This window comes from Canis lupus, chromosome 29, assembly GCF_048164855.1.
Source record: "Canis lupus baileyi chromosome 29, mCanLup2.hap1, whole genome shotgun sequence".
Taxonomy (NCBI): Eukaryota; Metazoa; Chordata; class Mammalia; order Carnivora; family Canidae; genus Canis; species Canis lupus.
In genome coordinates, this window is record NC_132866.1 from 14,574,099 (window position 1) to 14,590,746 (window position 16,648).

Genomic DNA, 16,648 nt, shown 5'->3' on the forward strand with positions numbered 1-16,648 from the left:
GTTGCTGAATTCTCTTTTGGCTACTTTCCTCTCCTACTTAACAACCTACTGTCTTCCTTCCTTCCTTATTCATTCACTTCATGCTTGCTTGGTTCTACAAGGAACCTTGGCAGCTTACACACAATTTAGTCGGATAAAAATGTGAAGTCAGTGAGAAAAGAAGAGGCAACAGGAAACAAAGCGGGGATGCAGCACGCATGCCATTCAAGTCTGTGTCACTCTCCCAACTGGGTCCTAAAGTTGACAATAGTAGAGAAAGGAGCACTAATTACAGTGGCACCGGCTGACAGCACTCATGAGATCAAAAGAAACATAGGAGCACCACCATCCCTGAAACCACCAACAAAAGCATTTGCCCTGGAGTGCCTCAAAAAGATGATTCTCTGTGATGCAACAAGGATCAATGTCCTCATCAATTTGACCATAATCGGTCAATCATGACTGACACAGAGAGACATAGCCCAAAGGCACCACCCTAACACACGGCTTAGAAAAGGCAATTCCAGGAGGCCACAGTTAGGTGCAGGACCCTTCCGCACTGATGTCTGAGTCAATCCAAATTTTTGGGTATCATAAACTGTGGTGGCCAGACCCTAAGGTCCTGAAGGTTGCCTCCAGGGTTCTGTGAATGTTTATTTAAAATTTTACTCTTAATGTATTTTAAATATCATAAATATGTAATCAAACCACCTATAAACAAATGTATTGTGTAACAAATTTTAACATTTTGGAAAGTACTGAATTGATGAGTTGTGCTGCTGAGTTGATGTGTTCTACTGTAGTCCTGAAAATGAAATCTTGCTATACTGGTTTGATTGAGAAATGTCCTGAGAAGGCCAATTGTATCCACTTATCCATGCGATTCAAGACATTTTTAAACCCACATGAACACAAATTAATATAGGTACAGATTAGGTAGGGAGATAGGTATTTCTTCAATTCTCCCCCAGAACTGGTAATTTTAGTTTTGGATTCATGAAAACAACCTTACAGACTAGGAAGATATGATGACCAAATACAATGTGGTACTCTGAATCCTGGAGTAGAAAATCTGGAGAAATCTAAATCAAGTTTGCAGTTTAATTAATTGTATTGTAAGAATATTAACTTCATAGCTTTGAAGAATTTACCATCATTATATAAGATGTTAACAGAAGAACTGGGTGATAGGTGTACTTCTCTACATACTATCTTTGTGATTCTTCTACAAATCTAAAATGATTTCAAAATGAAGAGTTTAACTTTTTAAAATAATCTCATTGTTTTTATGTATAAACTTTATAAAAAGCATGCTGAACATTTAAGTTAAAATAATTATATAGATATAAAAAATTTCATGTGAGTCTGTTTTATGGATTGATGGTGATGGTCCATGGAAGATTGCATTTGAAGAAAGGAATCTGTGGCTATAAAAGTTTTTAAATTCTCAATCCTCTTCCCCAACAGTTTGGTGTAAAAGATATTAGATGGGACAGAGCTAGGTAGGTGACCACACCAGTGAGGTGGGGAGAGCCACAGTGATGCAGGACATGGGCCAGGTGCCAGAGACCAATAGGAATAGGAGTAAGGAGGCCATCCATACTGGAATGTGGCTTTGTGCATGGTATTGGATGCCCAAGGAAGAAGAAAGGACACCCAGCACAGGCTTTAGCACCTGAATCATGTGCAAACGTGGCCCAAGATGGAAGCCAGTGCTCAAGAGAAGTGAGGAAGGTACAGGAATAAACCCTAATATAGGTGGTTGGGGGGTGCAGTCTGACATGGGGAAGCAGAACCCATGTGGAGGGCTTCTGCACAGAAGATCAGTCTGCACTGGGGGTTCAGAGCCTAAGCAGGATGAGTAGGGCAACCTCACTGGAGGACTTTCATATGCCAGGGCACCACAGCAAGGGTACTGATGTATTGGCAGAAAAAGAAGGAGGCCATGCTGGGAGGTGCAGTGGGTGGTAGGGACAGGAGACTGTTTACCTATAAGTTACTGGTCAAATTAATCGCTATATTAAGAATAATAAGAGTCATGTTTCTTACTGTTAGAATTACAAACGGGGAAAGGAAGAACATTAGAATGAGTTTTGTGGTATTGAATTAGAACTGGAAGCATTGTGTAAGCTCATGGTTTTCAACATATAGATACTGAAATAAACAGATGTAAGAGGTGTGTATCTGTGCATACATACAATCCCTTTCTCTGTCCATTAGCAGGCCTGGGAACAGGGATGTCCCAATAGCAGTGAACATACACCCTAGCCAGATCTTGATTTTAAGCACCATTCCCCACTAAAACAAAGCAGGGCTTCTTAGATGAAGAGCTGATTCTAGGACTATGGATGAGATAAGCCTGGACTATCTTGTGTCAGAAAGCAAGGAAATACTCAAAGAATGATGGAGATATATCAGATGAAGGGGAAATTATTGGTCACCCCTCAGAAATTTTGGATATCAAAATACATAAATTGGAATAAAATAGGAAGCCATGGTCAATATTGATATAGCTAAATGAATGAATTGAAAGTTTGATGAGGAATGGGTTATTTACATGGTCTCAAGAACCTCCCATAAAATACTTATTAATTTAAGTGGTTGAGAAAGTAACATTATAGTGAAGAAGTTTCATAGATACTTCTTTAATCTAACAATTAAAGTTAACATCATCAGAAATGGGATGAGGGATCCCTGGGTGGCGCAGCGGTTTGGCGCCTGCCTTTGGCCCAGGGCGCGATCCTGGAGACCCGGGATCAAATCCCACGTCAGGCTCCTGGTGCATGGAGCCTGCTTCTCCCTCTGCCTATGTCTCTGCCTCTCTCTCTCTCTCTCTCTCTCTCTCTCTATGTGACTATCATAAATAAATAAAATAAAATAAAAAAAGATTAAAAAAAAAAAGAAATGGGATGAGTCCACATTGGGTTGTCATCTGATAGGAGGGATAGGAAGAACCTATGGCACTTCTGTGACATTCCTGCCAAAGATGCATAACTACAAATCATTAGGAAACATCAGATAAACCCCAATGAAGACACATTCTACAAAATATCTGACTTATAACTTTAAAAATGTCATAGTCATAAGATTTTAGGAAAGACTAAGGAAAAAGACATCAAAAGATAGAACAATAGAAATGTAACATGTGATCCTGAACTGTATCTTTTTCTATAAAAGATGACTCATGAAATTTGAATCAAGTATGAGGATTAGATGGTAGTGATACAGCAATGCTAAGTTCTTGGGGGTTTTTTGGTTGTGTTTTATTCTATGTCAACATAATCATGTGGAATAATGTCCTTATATGTAGGAAATACACCAAAAAATATCTGGGGGCAATGAGGTATCCATCTGCAGCTCACTCTCAAGTCCTTGAGGACAGAATGTTATTTGTAATGTACTTGTCAAATGTTTTGGTTGGTTTGAGAGTGTTTCACAAAAAGTTTTGAGAATCACTGATAGAATAGAGGTACTAGACATCAAGGTTCTGGACACAGAAGAAGAGACCACACTCCACTCCCACTCAGAGGTGATCAAAGTTGTACCTGCAGACAGAACCAAGATTTTCTGTGGAGCATATGCTGAAACATCTAGTACAGACAAATAGGGATTGATGCCTCCAAATTTTACAACATAGGGCATTTCTGTAATAGTTTTATCTTTGAATGTTTTTGCAGTAGGAAAACAAAACACCTGCCTCATCCATAAAAATGCCCCATTGAAAGATCCAAGGAATGCAGTGTGGATGTTTCCACCTATATAAGCTAGTTACCAAAATTAATGCCAAGATGAGTGAACAAGGGGAGCTGCTGAGCTGGTTTATTAACTATACAAGAGTCCTTAATCAGTTTTGATTCTAGCAATAATTAAATAGCAGGGCCAATTGATCATGAAATTAATTAGGTGAGATTATCTGGATTGGTTATTCTAGGTAGGTCCCAGATATGGTGAATGGCACAGAGTAAGCACTACTTGTCGTCATCCTCATGCTTGATCATTATTATTGTTGCTACTGGCCATTCCCAGACTGTAAGAGCAAACTCTCTCCCTGGAATAATTTTCTATTTTTCATTGCAGGTGGGCATACTTCAAGTTATTCAAAAGTGGCATCCAATCACTGAGGAACAAGTAAAAAAAGATGTGGATGCCAAAAATGGTTTCCTTGATGCTGGAAATTATTAACTGATCATCCCAGTAACCATTTGTGCTGAGACAGTGATTTGCTCAGTGGTATCCCGGTGCATGTTCTGGGCAAGCCTCAATAACCCGGCACTACATTAAGTTCACACATGTCGCTCTATAATTGGTTCCAGCCAGAGAGTCAAAGGCAAAGCAAAGGTCTGTAAACAGCAATCTAACAGTGCTCCTAGTTTATTTCTCCATCTGCAACTCCTGTAAAACACTGACCTAAAAATTTTAGGCTAGTTGCATATTGTGGATAGAACAGGCATAATTTTAGATGGCATGCCCAATAAACTAATTGATCTGTAACTAGGGAAAGAAAAAAAAAGGGTAACTCAATAATTACTGCCAGCAAAATAACAACCTAGGTACCTTTACCAATTTTTCCACTGAAAATAGCTAAAAATGCTGGCAAAAAGAAAAAAAAAGTAAACATCTTCTAAAGTGCATTGATGAACTGGCAAGAAAAGAAGCATGAAAGTAAAAAACAAAAACAAAGTATATACCTAGGAGTTAAGGAGCAAATTAAATAGCTATCACCCTGGGGACATTTGCAAAACCAGATATATTGAGCTTAGATTTTTACCACTTCACAGATACCAAAGACAAAGGGCAGGGTCCACCTGGGAGGGCATTGACTAGAAGACCCTAATTAATCAAACCAGATCCCATGAGTTAACTTTAAGTGTAAAGGTGTATTAAAATAACTACACTAACTCCTTACCACCAACGGGACTACTAGAAATGTTACCTCTTTGGAACCTTGGAACAGAGGGAAGGAGGGAAAGAGCCCCTGAGAATCTATACTGACAAGCTGGCCCTCACTCAGGATTTCAGCCAGAATCATTACGGCCTAGAGTCTGAAAACCTTCAAACCAACAATTTAAGTGGTCCTAGATTAGCAGCCATCACAGGCATGTAGCAGAAGCTAAATGAATCCTCCCTGGAGAAACTCACTTTCATCCCACAGATAATTCTTTATTTCCACATAGAATTTCCACATAGTAAGTTCCAAGGAAAATGAGCAACTCATTTGCTGAGCACACAAGGAAATGAGAAAACAAAAGTAAGAATTGGCAAGGACAAAACATCGGTAAGAATGACTTCAGATACTGAAATTATCAGAGACAGAACATAAAATTATTATGTTTATAGAAATTAAAAATAAGTTTGAATGTAAGCAGAGACATGGAAACTATAAAAGTGACTAAGATGATACAGCTGAAGAGAGGGGTAGTGAAGAAATTATTCAAATTACAGTCCAGAAATAACCAATATGAACAAGACATTAAGAAACAAGATAGATAAAAAGGTTCAATATATGTTTAAACCAGCAGTCTCAGCCAGAGGCAATTTTGCCTTCCAGGGGACATCTGGCTATGTCTAGAGATTTTTTCTGTTGTCACAGCTGGCAAAGGATAGGGTGTATGTGCTACTGTCATCTAGTAGATAGAGGCCAGGGATGCTGCTGAACACCCTACAATGTTTTGGACAGCCTTGCACAATGGAGAATTGTGGCAAGAGTACTGCGTATGAGAAATCTGGATCAACATGAAGTTCTAGAATTAGAATAAAGAGGGAATGAGGCAAAAGTAATAATTGAAAAGATAAAAGAAACCAATTCCAATGAATCTTCCCCCAAAAATATATAAAAAGAATATATTTTATATTTTGTACTTTGTATTGTATATTTTGTACTTTAATACACCAAAGAGAAAGAGTAAATATTTAAAAAGCCAGAGTGCATTAGGGTTCATTATACTATTTTGTATTCTTAGAAATTTTCCATATTGTCTTAATTAATTTGGCTTGCTATAACAAAATATCACAAACTAGGGGGCTTGCAACAACAGAAATTTATTTCTCACAGTTCTGAAGGCTGGAAATCTGAGATCAGGGTGCCAACATGGTTGGGCAAGGGTTTTCTTCTAGGTTGCAGATTTTTCCTTGTATCCTCACATGGCAGAAGGGGCAAGCAAGCTGTCTGGAACCTCTTTTATAAAGGTACTAATCCCATTCATGAGGGCTCCACTTATAACCTAAGTACCTCCCAAAGGCCCACTTCCTAATACCCTTACCCTGGGCATTGGGATTTCAATAGATGAATTTCGAGAGGATGCAACCATTCAGATCATGGCACATTAAAAAGTTATTTTTTTTAAAGGTAAGCCAGAAAAGAGACAAATCACCTTCAAAAAATTGATAATTACTTTCTCAATTGCAAAAGATATAAACAAGAAGGCAATAATATGTCATCTATAATGCTGAGAGAAAAATTACTGTCAACCTAGAATTCTATACTTAGTCACTACAGTTTTCAAGAACAAGGAAAAGTCACCTTCAGATGAATAAAAATTGAGTTTTCTAAATACAGATACTCAATAAAGGAAATTCTTCAGGATGTACTTGAGGCAGAACAAAAGGGGCTCCACATGGAACATTTGAGATTAAAGGAGGAATAAAGGAAAGAATTGGTTTAAACTGAAACATTTATTCTCCAAAATGGCATTGATGATGATGTGATGATGATGATGATGATGATGATATGATACTGATGATGATGATGACAATGGTGATGATGTGAGGATATGATGATGGTGATGATAATGACGATGATGATGATAGTGATGATGTTATGATATGATAATTATGGTGATGATGATGCCTAGAGAGTTAAATTCCAACCAACTTTCTACTAGAGGAAATCTGATACAGCTGTATTAGTAACCAATAAAATAGATTCTGAGACAAAAACATTATTTGTGACTAAGATATTTAAAATGATAAAAGTAAAACACACAAAAGTGATACAGGTTTTAAATTTGTGTCATATCCTCACAATATGATACAAATATTGACAAATTACAAGGGCAGATAGACATATTTCTAACTATTTTGAATATTTTGATGTATCTTTCAGCAAAGAGAGATTAAACAGGCAAGAATTCAGCAAGGATAAAGAATAGTTGACTATGATCATTAAATCTGGTCTAACGGCCATACTGCACCAGACAAATGCATAATACTTATTCTTTCCAAATACACAGCAAACATTTGAAAACATCACCACAAACCAGTCATTCTGGTTTCTAGGACAGTACCCATATATGCTGCCTAACATCTCTCCAGTTTTGCATTTATCCCAAGCAAAATCATCCCTGTTTGTACATTGAAGCATATGATTCAATGTATATGGCTAGAATTAGCTATAAGGCAGGTGTTAAAAAATTCAAATAACAGTTACCATACAAAGCATGTTCTCTCCATAATATTTTTTAAATGGAAGAGATCACAAGAGAAATTAGAAAACACTCTAAGACAAATGAAAATGAAAACACAGCATACCAAAAGCTATGGGATACAGTTAAAGCAGTGCTTAGAGGACATTTTACAGCTATAAATGCCTATATTTTAAAAAGGAGAAAGGCCTCAAATCAATAATCTATGTAAAGCACTGGATAAAGAAGAGCCAAATAAGCCTATAGCGAACAGAAGGAAAAAATAATTCAGATTAGAGTGAAAATTGATGAAATGTTATGGAATTATTTCTCTGTTTTAAATATTTCAGTGGCTCTTCAGATCTTCTAGATCTTTTGATCTAGATTCAAAATCGAATTGCCAGGTCATTCAACCCTCTTCATAATCTGACTTTTGCTGACCTCACCAACATCATCTCTCATCACTTTGAGTGATCCTAGGACGCATCCTGAGACCCAGAGATTGATAAGCCATTTCCAGATGATGTATGTCCTAAGTTTAATGGTTAAGAATGATCTTTGGAGAAATGGGGAATAATTACCAATGGGTATGGCATTTCTTTTTGGGGTGATAAAAATGTTTTATAAGTGATTGTGATATTTGTCCAGCTTTGTCAATGTGCTAAAAATCATTGAACTGTACACTATAAATGGGTGAATTGTATGGTATGTGAGTTCTATCTGTTACAATTAACTGTTGTACAATTTTAATTGTACAACAGTTACAAACTATTCCAATTAAAAGTGAATTTAAAAAATGCTAAAAGATCCCTTGGAGCACATGCGTGGCTCAGTCAGTTAAGCGTCTGACTCTTGATTTCAGTTTAGGTCATGATCTCAGGCTTGAGAAATCAAGTCCCATGTCAGGCTCCATGCTGGGAGTGGAGCCTTGCTTAAGATTCTCTCTCTCTCTCCTTCTTTCTCTGCCCCTCCCATTTCCTCTCCCCCTTTCTTAAAAAACACTGAGAGATCCCATTCAGAGAGTAATTAAAAAAAGTCACAGAATGGAAGTTATTTACATCAAATATAACTGTCAAAAGAAATGGTACACGGAATATAAAAAGGATTCCTACAAATAGATAATAAAAAGACAAATCCAATAGAAAAATATGGGGAAAAAACTTTCACAGCAATAGCTCATAACCATATGAGAGGATGATTAAGTTCATTAGTAATCAGGGAACTTCACATTAAAACTCCGGGGAAATACCACAACATCCCACCAGATAGCCAAATATGTGAAAGTTTGACAACATTAAGCCTTTCCAAGGATGGAGTCCATCTGGGCAACACATATTGGTAGAAAGGATATAAATATTTTAGAAAATATTTTGATGTGGTCTAATAAAATCAATCAATCATCTGGTTGGATTGACTTTTCTATATATGAAATGTGCTTCTTTATGACTAGTAACATTTTTTGTATGTTTTAAAGTCACCTTTGTTTGATAGCAACCCGAGTATTTTCACTGTTATTTGCATGAGATCTTTTTCCATTTACTTTCAATCTTTTTATACCTTTAAATCTAAAATATGTCTCCTGTAGATAGGAAATAGTTGGATTTACTTTTATGTGTATGTTGTAAGGCAATGCTGTCCAAGTCAGTAGCCAGTAGCCACTAGCCACTCATGTGAAAGTTGAGCCGTGACAGTGATTAGTCTGAATTAAGATGTGCTATAATTACGAATAACTCACCAGATTTCAAAGACAAAGTATGGGGGAAAAATAATGTGAAATATCTCATTAGGAATTTTAAATTAGCTACATATCAAAATGATAACATTTTGGATATATTAGGTTAATTAAGATTAATGTCATCTTTTTGCTTTTTTTAATATAGCTGCTAGAAAGTTTCAAATTACATATGGGGCTTTCATTCATGGTCTTATATATCAGTTGGATATGGCTGCCCTTAGAGAAACTCTTTAAAAAAAAAAAAGTATTTTTTTTTAAGTAATCTCTACTCCCAATGTGGGCTTGAATTCAAGATCCCAAGATCAAGAGTCACATGTTCTTGTGACTCTAAAGGGGGCACCTGGCTGATTCAGGTGCCACCCTTAGAGAAACTCTTGTACATGTCTGTCAAGAGACACGTAAAAGAATATTCAGAGTGGCATTATTCCTTCTATAAAAACAAAACTACAAAAGGCCCTTTGACAGTGGAATGAATAAGTAAGTTGTAGTATATTTAAACAGTGGAAGACTATACAGGCGTGGCAATAGAAGAGCTACAACTATATGTGTGAATCTCAAAATCCATTTTAACTGAAAGAAGCAAGTCCTAGAATAATTTATATCATATCATATCATATCATATCATATCATATCATATCATATATAATGATTTCATTGGCATAAATGTTCAAAATAAATAGGTGATAAAAATAAAGAGGGATACAAACAGACACACTGAGGCACAGGGGATTTTCCTAACCTAAGTGATGGTAGCACTCGGGTGGTATTCATTATTATCCTTTAAACTATGTATATATATTCACATTCTCTCATGAAAGGATAAAATATTTCATAATAAATAGTAAAAGATGAAAAAAATGCCCTTCTTTTTTAAAAAAGATTTTATTTATTTATTTGAGAGAGAGAGAGAGAGCACAAGCAGGAGGAGGGAGAGGGGGACACGGAAGGGCAGAGGGAAGGGAAGAAGCAGACTCGCGGCTGAGCAGGAGCCTGATGGGGAGCTCTATCCCAGAACCCTGGGATCATGACCTGAGCTGAAGGCAGACGCTTGACCCATTGAACCACCCAGGCGCCCCTCAAAAATTGCCTTCTGTTAAGGAATAATGAGAGAAACTGTAAGGTGGACCATACCTGTGAGGTTGCTAAAAGTAAGCTAGAAAGAACTGGAGGCTACAGATCTTGCTGAGCTCTAGAAATCTTACCTGGGCATTCATAGAACTTAAGGTTTTTAACCACTTTGCACAATAGAAGGCACTATTGCTTGGTTCTCATCAATTGTAAAGCAATAATTGGACTTTGGTTTATAAAGCTACGAACAAGCCTCCCAGGTATCATTCAGGATCTGGGTCAAAAGAACTCTGGCAACGGGTTCACATCAGTTAACTATGCCCCAGAAAGCTCTCTCATGACCAGATCTGACTGCCAAATTCAGCCTTCCCATGGGAGTTAATTTTACCTAAGTTCTTTGAGAGAATGAGAAATATTTGATAAGCTTTACATTTTAATGAGATCCTGACAGCAGCTTCTGATTTTTATTTCACTTGTTATGATAGAAACTTGGCACACTTGTTGCCTTTTGTTTGTTTGCTTGTTTTTGTTTTCTGGGCCACTGGAAAGTCCTTGCGAAAGCAGATACAAAATGAGGGGATGCAGTGTTTCTGGGAATTGGTTTTAGGTCATCTGCAGCCATTTCTAAGTGATGACAGAAGCAACTTTCAAATGTCAGAGATAGTCCTCGATGGTTCTGTACTAGGAACAGGGTGAAAGTGCTTGGTCAATTCTGTCTCTGACTCTTAACCTCCTATTAAGCTCGGCCCAGCTACATCAATGATTAAAATGAGAGGAAAACAAGCATTTCCAATCCATCCTTTAAATTCTAAAATGGTAGATGGTAAAGGGACTGGTTAACAGTAATGTGGAGAGCTTTCCCCTAGAAATTGTCCTACTATAGTTCTAAGAAATTTCTGTCATAGGACCCAAACAAAATGAACCCATAGGTATCCACAACAAAACTCATAACACCTTTTTTTTTAAAAAAAGATACTCCTTTCATAGGAAGCTCAGCAATATCGGTAATACAATAACCTACCTCCCCCTTGCATTTCAGATACTCCAAGACAAAACGAGCTGAACCTCTAATCCTCTCCCTGTTGTTGGGGAGGAATTTAGATAATAGCTCTAGAAAAGTCTTTCCCTGTCCATGTGCATTCCTATGAAAATGAAAACCCAGTGAGGAAGGTGGCAATAGTGATGCTAGCAAATGAAGCTATGGTTATGGTTTTTTGCACATTTTAGAAATAAGAGGATTTATACATCACTCTTGTGGAACAGGCCATGGAAACTTTGAAACCAAACAAATTCCTAGAGACAAGTTATGTTACGTGGGAATAAAACCAATCACAGCATTGCAGTCAGCGTGATCTTTTAAGTAAGAAAAGCTACAATCCTCCCCCCCCAATCCTGTACCTGCTTTCAAAAATCAAGAGCCTATCACTGCCCTACTAAAAATCATTCTGCATTACCCATTTATCCATCCACCCACACATCTATCCATCCATCTCCCAATCCATCCACTCATCCATCCATCTATCTACCCAACCACTACTGAGCACACGTAGTGTACCAATTAAGTTTTAAGCATTGGGATTACAAAACCCTTGAACAAGACAAGGTTTTTAACATCTTGGAACTAACAGTCCAGTAGGGGAAAGAATGGGTAGGAAACACAATCAGATGCATGAATAAACCAAAAAAAGAAATAAGACTGTGATAAGTACTATGTGGAATCTTAAAATAGAATATGGTGATAGAGAAACTAGGGAGCTACTTTAGCTTGTATGACTTCCCTGAGGAGGTGAGGTTTAAGTCAATACCAGAGTGACCAGAAGATCTGAAGGAAGAACACTCCCGGCAAGTAGAACAACTTGTGCCAAGGTCCAAAGCTTGGCCGCGGTGTGTTGAAGAAAAGGAAGGATGGCCAGGGCAGCTGGAGCAGAGTGACGGGTGCTGGGCTGCATAAACAAAGTCTCAACCCCCAATCCCTGACCTTCAGAATCTACACCACATTCAAAGACTTAAGGAAAGACCCTGCATAACCTCCATCTGAGAGCCTTTGTGCTTGCCTGGGGCACTGAAGGAGATGGTAGCAGAGCCACAGTAGAACCCCACAACGCACAGGGATGAGCCAGCAGCATAGGACTAGCCAGAGAGCCCAGAGGTCTCCCTCTCCTGATCTCAGCATGCCAGCTAGAGGGATGGAGCAGAGGGACTGGTCGCACAGGGTACATTTCAGGAAGTCTGTGATCCTCCGTGAGGAGGATGTCCTGTTGGGCAGGTTTGTGCCTTCGTTGGTGAACCCGTTACCATGGTCAGTGGTATAATGACCACAAGGTCAGATTTGGGGATATCTGGGGAAACTGCCTCTGTTCGGCCCTTCCTTAGCAACTGCCCTCCTGACACCTGACCACAGCTCCCACTGGAGCATGTGCTGTGCACCCAGAACTGTCCTAAGCCATTTATGGTATAAACTCATGTAATCCTCAAAACAACCCCCAGAGCTAAACACTATTCCTATCCTCATACTGAGGCTTGGAGGAGTGAAACAGCTTGTCCACAGCTAAGCAGTGGTGAATATGACATTCTAACCCAGACACCCTGATGTTTTACTATTCAATTTTGTGTTTTGAGATTCCTCTCCTTTGCATATTTTGTATTTGTTTTGTTTTAAACATAGAAATATTCTTAAAGACTAACATATTAAATCAGTACCATTCAGGTGTGTTGCTTTTTCTCACTCCATCCTGGGCCATGTCAATCCAGGAGGCCCAGGCTGAGGGTACCAGCTAGGGGCCCCATGGCATCTCGAGGTGGACTTAGCCTGAGGGTGAGTGTAAGATGCTGCCTCTGGCGGGCAGGCAGAGGTTTTAACAGTTGTATCAGTTCTGAGCTTTGAAGGCTAAGGACAGGCGCAGCAGAGGGAGGGGGTTTGATGGGGTAGGTTGGTCACAGAAATGGCCCCAGTTTTCCACACCTCCGTATACATATTCCCTTTGGAAGGAGACTTGGAAGCAACTCCCTCATGAAATGCCACATATCTCTCCACCCCCAAAGCAGGACTGGCCTGGGGACAGGCTTTGCCCAACAGAGCACAGTGGGAGTGATTTGTCAGAGCAGCCGGTTGTGAGTCCAGGTTTTAAAAGGCCTCAAGGACTTCCCCACTCTCTCTGGACCCTGCCACGGCTGTGTGAAGAAGCTCACCTGGCCTGCTGGCAGAGGAGAAGTCATGTGAGCCGGGCCCCCTTGTGTCTCCTGAGGACATTCGGACAGCAAGGCCTCAGCCGGCCTAGCAGCTCACTGCATGCATGAGCACAGCCAAGACCAGAAGAACCATCCAGTTGAGACCGGCACACATTACCCACCCATGGAATTGGGCCCATATAAATGGTGGCTGCTTTCAGCCACCAAGCGTGGAGTGGTTTTTAAGGCATCAACAGCTCTTTGATATGGTTGGTGAGAAGCAAAGCAGCAAAGTAGATACATGGAGCAGCGTGGCAGCAGGCAGGGGCCGGGCATAGGCTGCGGCTTCAGAGGAGACTGGGAACCCAGGCCCCGCTGGTGTGGGTGCTGCGGAGGCACAAGGAGGAGCAATGGGAGGAAAACCTCAGGATCTGAAGGCCACTTTTCTTCCAACTGGATGGACTTCAGGGACCTGAGAGCCTCTCTGAGGTGCAGCAAACCAGCTCTTGTGCTGGTCCAGTAGTCTTCATGAAATAGAGCACTTAGGGCTGGAAATGGAGCAGGATGTGGACAGGATGCCCAGAGGGGAGGTGGACAGGCTTCCCAGATGTGCCGGTACAGCTGGCTCAGACTCAATCCCCTGGCCGTAGACTCAGATCAGATCAAAACCCTGGGCAGAGGGCCTGTGGAGCGTCTTTGCTAAGTGCAGGCTGCAGAGAGCCAGGGGCACCACCACTCACTCATTGTGGGTGCTTTTCCTGCAATTAGTGGAATGAGAAAGTGCTACTCACAATCAGAGGATCAAGAAGGAGGTTTGCACTTTGCAGGTGCTCTTCTGAAGTGCCATCTGTTGCCGCTGGTCTCTCATGTCAGGGGCTCAGTGTTCCAACAAAAAGGATTACAAAAAAGAATTGGAACAGAATAGAACTGACAACATATTTTGGATCCAATGCAAGCAGTGGGCCGGGTTGGTCAGGGGTGATAGGAAGAGGTAGCGAACACGTATGGCCCTGATGAGCAGGTGGAAAGATCAATCAGGTTCTTCATTTGTCCCCAGCAAACAGTTGCTGGGGAGCAGAGTAAGGAAGGTGGGGTTGGCCAACCACTCCTGGAAACGAGCCTCAGCATCCCTCCAGCCCTCCAGAATCCTCCTGTGGACAGCTAGCCCCAGGGGGCTTCACCCCATCATCACACCACCACCACCCCCAGCCTTGAACACCCAGAAACCCAAATTCACCAAATTAGTCGGAAATCCACTCATCCACTGGAGTCACAGACTGCATTTGGATCCTGGCCCTGCCCATCCAGCTGAGTGATATTGGACAAGTTACTTCTGAGCTTCTGGCTGCCTCCACTGCCACGAGGGTCTGAAGGCGGCACACCCTCCACCTCCTAGGGCGCTCTCAGGGGCCTCCTCTGTCTTCCCCATATGTGCCCTCTCTGTTCATCCTCTCAAGATGTGAAATTTGGCACTGGGTCATCAGCTTTTAAAAATGAAAATGAGGAATCCCTGTGTGGCTCAGCAGTTTAGCGCCTGCCTTTGGCCCAGGGCATGATCCTGGAGTCCCGGGATCGAGTCCCACATCCGGCTCCCTGCATGGAGCCTGCTTCTCCCTCTGCCTGTGTCTCTGCCTCTCTCTCCCTCTCTGTGTCTCTCATGAATGAATAAATAAAAAATCTTTAAAAAAATTTTTAAAAAATTTAAAAATAAAAAAATAAAGATGAAAATGGCCCCAATACAACATAGACGTTTCCAGCAAATTACACTCCGGGGGAGCTGGTCTGGTGACTTCTTTTGGAGAAGTTTCCCAAAACATCCAGGAAAATCCAGGATGAGAGGCTCTCAGGGTGGACAGAAGCAACGGGTGTCTCTGGAGGCCTGGGAAGGTCTGTTAGAGGAGCTGCTGCTAAAGTCCAACTTGCATGGGAAGCACCTGGCACTCTTGTTCAAATGCGGACTCTGATCAGAGCCTGGGGTGGGGCCTGAGAACCTGCATTTTTCACAAGCTCCAGGGGAGGCCAGTGCTGCCACTCCGTGGACCACACGAGGGTAAGGGCTTTTCAAATCTAGGCCACAGAAGAATTGCCAAGGGAGCTTTTCTTTTTTTTTTTAATGGCTTTATTGAGATATAATTCACATTCTGTATAATTCACCCATATAGAGTGTACAATTCAATGGTTTTCAGTATATTCACAGAGTTGCATAACCATCACCAAAATTAATTTTATACCATTTTCATAACTCCACAAAGAAATCCCATATCCTTTAGCAGTCTCTCTCCTGTCTCTATAGATTTTCCTCTTCTGGGCATTTTACATAAAAGGATTCATTTGATGTGAATCCTTTGTGTCTGCCTTCTTGCACTTAACATGTTTTCAGAAGTCATCTATCTTGTAGCATGAATCAACTTCATTCTTTTTTCTGCCAAAGAATAGTCTGTTGAATGGATACACCCCATTCTACTGATCCATTCAGCAGTTGATGGACATTTGTTTTTATTTTTTGGTGATTGTGTATAATGCTGTTGTGAACGCTCATGTACAAGTTTTTATGTGAATGTATGTTTTCTTTTTCTTTTTTAAAAAAATTTATACCTAGGACTAGAATTACTAGGTCATAATAATTCTGCGTTTAACATTTTAAGAACTTTCAGGCTATTTTTCAAGGTGACTGCATATGTTTTATATTCCCACCAGCAACAATTGAGGATTCCAATTTCTCTACATCTTCAGCAAAACTTATTATTATGTGTTTTTTTGAGTATAGCCACCCTATTGGGTATGAGGTATCTCATTGTGTTTTTTATTTACATTTCCCTGATGGCTACCTAGGGAGCTTTTAAAAAATACTGATTTATTATCTGTACCCTGACCAATTACATCAAAATATATGGTATGGGCCCCAGGGAATCAATATATATTCAGCTACCTAGGTGTTCTCGGGTGGCTCATATTTGAAAATATATTAGGTCTTGGATTAGTTAGGGTTTTTCAGAGAAATATACCAATAAGACCTATTGAGGTAGAGATATAAATATACTTAGCTAGCTCTCTCTCTCTGAATGGATAGATGGATATATAGTTAGATGATAGGTAGACACATAGACATAGAGAAAGAGAAAAAGATGATTTTAAAGAATCAGTTCACACCATTGGAGAGGATAAGTCAGGAAGGGAAGAGTTGCAGATCTAGTCCAAAGGCAGTCTTTGGACAGAATTCACTTTTAAGGAAGACCAGTCTTTTTCTGTTAAGACCCTCAACTGATTAGATGGGGCCCACCAATATTATGGAGGGTAA